General features: G+C 41.2%; 1 protein-coding gene across 1 annotated transcript in view; it reads left to right on the plus strand.

Moving 5' to 3' along the window:
- AKAP13 (A kinase (PRKA) anchor protein 13) overlaps positions 1–5,159 on the plus strand; it is a 322,135-nt gene that overhangs the window by 922 nt on the left and 316,054 nt on the right. The gene's annotated exons all lie outside the window — the stretch shown is intronic.

Below are 5,159 nucleotides of genomic sequence, written 5' to 3' on the forward strand. Positions count from 1 at the left end.
AAAATAAATATGGGGGAAGTCCTCAAGAGTTTTTCTATCAGAAGAAAGGATAGGGTTGTTTTTTTTTTTCTTTTTGGTAATAGTGCTTAGAGCAAAATGACTCCATAGCATTTAGTTTTCTAGATCTTAACTGTGAACTCAGGAGTTCACAAATGTAAGTTGGATTGAGCAATATTTGGTGTTCAGTCTTAGCTTTAACACTCCTCAGTGAAGTTATTTTGAGAGTTTGTTGCCGCAGGCATACGGAACTAAAGTAAAAAACAGTGCCTTTTTTTCTCGTTCAGCAACCCCCTCCCCCGTTTTAGTTAGTTTCATAAGTACCTTTTTCTATTTTTTTTTTTTTTTAAATCGTTGGATCGCCCAGATCAGGATAAACGATGGAAAAATCACTTGGAAGAATCATTTTCTGCAAGTTTGTAAAGGAGCTGTGATAAATCATTGTTACAGTCCCATAGCCTTCCGTGGTCTCTTGGGAATTTGCAGATGGCAAGCCCTGTCGTCAAGCTTTGGGTGCTTCGTTCTGCTGAATTCAGTTCATTTGGCTTATGAAGTCAGAATGATTCTGTTTAAATCCCCACGGTGGATCCAGCATAAATGTCTGTCAGATTGCATGGTGGAAGAAAATGACCAGAATGTGTTTCTATCAATTGTTTGTATTCCTTTGCCGTCTAGTAAATTAACAAGAAAACTTCGAACCAAACACCCTGCGGGTCAGTTTGCGTTTCAATTGGTTTCTCCTGCTGAGTGACCGATGTGAGGTGTGCCCTGGGTTTTTCTGGTTTCCTTGGCCTCATTTTGCAACTGTGTTCACCTGACAAAGCTAAAGAAAAATGTCCTGATGGCATAAGCTTGGATTTTTGAAGTACAGCCACAAGTTTGGTTTTAGGAGTCATAATCCGTGCCCTTTGGGTTTTCCTTCCCAAAGTTGTGCAGGTTTAGATGGCTTGTGTGTAGGGGTGGGGTGGGGGCTGGGAGGAGGGGTTAACAGAGGTTGGAAGGAGTTGTCAGGGAGGGACAAAATGTAAACAAACACTGCTTAGAACCTTAGGTGACAAGCAGATCAGTTCCTCTGCCTCTCTGATAGCATGTTATACATACCTTTGTTTTAGGGTTTCTTGCACTTCATTATTTTTGCCTGACGACTGGCAACTGCATATGTGGTGTATATATATATGGACTCCTCTTCCAGCCTGTTAACTCCGGAGGGCTGTGATGAGTCTCAGCTGTGTGCCGCCTTGCCCAGAAGGAGTCTTAACACAGCGCAGGTGCTCAGGAGGTATTTGTATTGGGTGAAGTGGCTTGGTTGGTGCTTCACCCGAACATGGGACCCAGGGAACCACTGAACCTGGGGACTCGTTAACGGTGGCAGCTTACTCGCAGGCCTGTAATGCGATTTACTGTACTTCATACAAGGATGTCTGACCTTTCCTGTTAACCCGTTAATTACTTCTTGAAAAGAATCGTGGTTTAAATCGTGTGCTGTGGATTTTGTAAACTGGTTTCTGATTGGGAAAATTTCTCCCTTTTTTGTTAAAATGACTAAGACTGCCGGACACATCCATTCACTCCCCTGCCTGTTGATACCTCTGTTGTGACTTGGGGAGGTAGCACAGTGTCGAAGAATGCACATTCTTTGGAATTAGGTAAACTTGAATTCAAATCCCCACCCTTCCGTTGACAAGGTGGGTAGCCTTGAGCAGGCAGGTCCCTTATCCACTCTGAGCTTCGGCTTCCTACCGTGTAAGGTATAGTAACATACTTTAGAGCATTCTTAGAAATAAATGAAGCTGTGTGATGATCTTCATAGTATGCCTGTTATCTGGTAGCTGTACTGACAGTGATTTGGGTACTTTTTTGTATGGTTTAAACCATGTTTAAAAGTCTGATGCATCTGAGCATAGTGGTTTAGCTGTTTTTCATAGAGGGAACGCTTCTCAGGGCACTCAAAACCTGTGCTATGGGACAACCCAGAGGGATGGGATGGGGTGGGGAGGGGAGGTGGGGGGGGGGTTCGACCGGTGGGGGACACATGTACACCCGTGGCTGATTCATCTTGATGTGTGGCAAAAGCCACAATTCAATTAAGATAAATTAATTTTTTTAAAAAGAAGAAATACATCGTGGCTGTTGTGGAATAATATTTGGTATTCCTACTGATACTAGTATATATAATTATTTGTTATGTTCTGCTTTGTTAACTCTATAAGTGGGACTTCCCTGGTGGTCCAGTGGCTAAGACTGCATGCTCCCAATGCAGGGGCCCTGGGTTTGATCCCTGGTCAGGGAACTTGATCCCACATGCCACAGCTAAGACCCAGTGCAGCCAGATAATTAAATAAAAACTTTACAAAAAAAAAAAAAAAAAAAAACTCTATAAGTAAAAGTACTGCCCCTAGTGTAACAATTAAAAAAAAAAGAGGGAATGCTTCTGGGAATTGAGTCTTAAATGCAGTTTTTTAGAAGGTGAAGTTGAACTGAACGTTAATAGAATTAGCGGTTTTATTTTTATCTTCTAAATCAGTTGTTAATCTTTGAGTGGGCCTGGCAGTGTGGCTCAGTAGGACAGAACTCTGCATTTATAGTGTTTAGGAAATGGTCAGAAATGGGTTGTTTTCAAGACTTGGAGTAGGGTATCTGAGTTAGTTAATTCCAGCTCTTCTTCCTTATTTTACCTTAATTTTGAAAAGTAGTTGATACGGATTATGACTACATTTCTCACACTTGCTTAAGATGGAACTGGCCTGTGGGTTAACAGGTGGTATTACTTACTCTTCAAAAACACTTTTGAAGGTGCCACCGTCTGTGGGAGGAAGCAGTGATTTAAATCAGTTATACCAGCGTATTTTGAAAATTCACAATACCAAGTGGAATAGATACATTCTAGAAATATTAACCTGTCATGGCATTTCTGTATATTGAATCTTATCTTTCCATTTTTTAATAAAATAAAGGCAAAAAGTTAATCCTGAAGGATTACAGTAAACCTTTAAAAATTATATTTGACCAGACTCACAGATTGAGGGGAAAAACCAAAGCTGACAAAGCTAGATGAACCCACTTGGACTTTTGATAATCCCCTTTTAAAGTTAATGTTGCAGTGCGCTTGAATACACAGGGTTATTACTGATGGGGACAAGCATCCGTTTGGAAGCTGTGCTCCCGTCACTGTCAGGCTGTCTTACCCGCCGTCCGTGGGGAGAGGGGAGGAAGCTCTTGGTGGAAAGAAGTTGGCTTCCTTCACGTGTCTTCGCATTTGTGGTTCTGTAGCCCACCTCGGGGTTGATGGGGACAGATGGAGTAGAAGATGGGTAGGTAACCCATTTTGGTCCGTCCTTGCTCAAAGAAGGCCCCAGTAGACCTGATACCGAGATACGATGATTGTTAGGAATGTTTGTGTAGGACAGTGGTGTGTTTTCCTTTTACTTATTCAGAGCTGTGTTCAGAGCCCTGGAAAGGTGGATATCAGTGTGCGTGATGTGGCTTTTGGGGTGGGGAGAAGGGAACAGTGTGAGGGATTTACCATTTATGTCACTCAGTAAGCTCTCCTATTAGTAATCAGTCCTTTTGAATTTTTGCTTATGATCCTATCGTAAGCCTGTGTTTGGCCACAGAAATCGTCTTTACCACTTCAAAAGGCTAATTATTCCTGAATGGTTAGGAATTAAGTATGTTGCACTGTAATGAGTTAGTCTTTTAGACAACTGAAGATGTCAAGCAAGAGAAAAGTACCTTGGAGTTATGCAATGTAGTGTTCCATCAGCCCAAGGTAATTGCTGGTGATGTCTGCTGAAAGCATGTGATACAGGACCGCATGGCTGACTTCCTGAGCTTCACCAATTATTGGCAGTGCATCCTTGAGGAGGCCACTTCGTGTGTCTCAGACTTAGCATCCTTACTTATAAAATAAGGACAAATTCGATATTGTCATCTAATCTCCTGCCCTCTACTGTCAATGAGAAACTCCGGAGAGAAAACACTGTACAAGTGCTTTGTCATGTTGTAGTTTTGTTGGTTGGCTACTGGTTTGGATAAAATTCAAATCTTAGTATAAAATGGGAAAACATCTAATGAAGTTTGTTGATTTTTTTTCTTTGTAAATATTATACCATTTCTTTTGCCATTCTTACTTAGGAAAATGGATACTGCTCACTTTTGCCTCTTTACAGATTTCCTTTTACAGCGTATTTGTTATGGGATATTTTTCTAAATTCAGTGCTTGCTGGGAGACCCACATTACTCTGAAATCACAGGAACTGACATTGGATCCCAGTACTTGAAGTCAGGTGAAACCACAATAAACAGTGAACAAAGAATGTCAGAGTGTTTCAGAAGGGTACAAAAGAAGCTAGCCTAGTCACTGTCTGATCTTCACTGACTCATTTTCTTAAAAAAAGGTTTACTCCAATCAGGGAATGTGCCTCTTATGTGTCAGATGTTATACAGTGTGTCTTACATTTTATATATGGCTGAGTTGTGTGGCATGTAGGATATTAGTTTCCGGACCAGGGATTAAACCCTACATTGGGAGTGTGAACTCTTAACCACTGGACCACCAGGAAAGTCCTACATTTATTTCATTTTTGAAACAAATCAATGAGGCAGGATTATTGATTCGTTTTAGGAGGGCTTCCCTGGTGGCTCAGATGGTAAAGAATCTGCCTCAATGCAGAAGACCCAGGTTCGATCCTTGGATTGGGCAGATCACCTGGAGAAGGAAATGGCAACCCACTCCAGTATTCTTGCCTGGAGAATTCCATGGACAGAGGAGCCTGGCGGGCTACAGTCCATGGGGTCGTAAAGAGTCAGACATGACTGAGTGAGTAACACTTTCAGGAGGAGGAAACACCCAAGAAAATGATTTGACAGTGGTCACATAGTTTTAAATTTTGGTGTTAAAATTTGAATATCTGAAGTCACTTTATTCTGGCTGCAAAGGGCATGCTTTTCATATCACTAATATCACCTGAAAAGAGTACAGTTTGTAAACAAATCAGGTTTATTGAGTTGTTTATATGATAAAATGCACCCATTTTAAGTGTACAGAGTTTGACACGTTTTGACGAATATATTCATGCATGTAACTTAACAGCACAATAAAGGTATAGAATGTTGCCATCAATCCAGAAAGTTCATTTGTATTCTCCAGAGAGTTCTGGCTT

Source organism: Bison bison, unplaced genomic scaffold (genome assembly GCF_000754665.1).
Source record: "Bison bison bison isolate TAMUID 2011002044 unplaced genomic scaffold, Bison_UMD1.0 scf7180017860443, whole genome shotgun sequence".
Taxonomy (NCBI): Eukaryota; Metazoa; Chordata; class Mammalia; order Artiodactyla; family Bovidae; genus Bison; species Bison bison.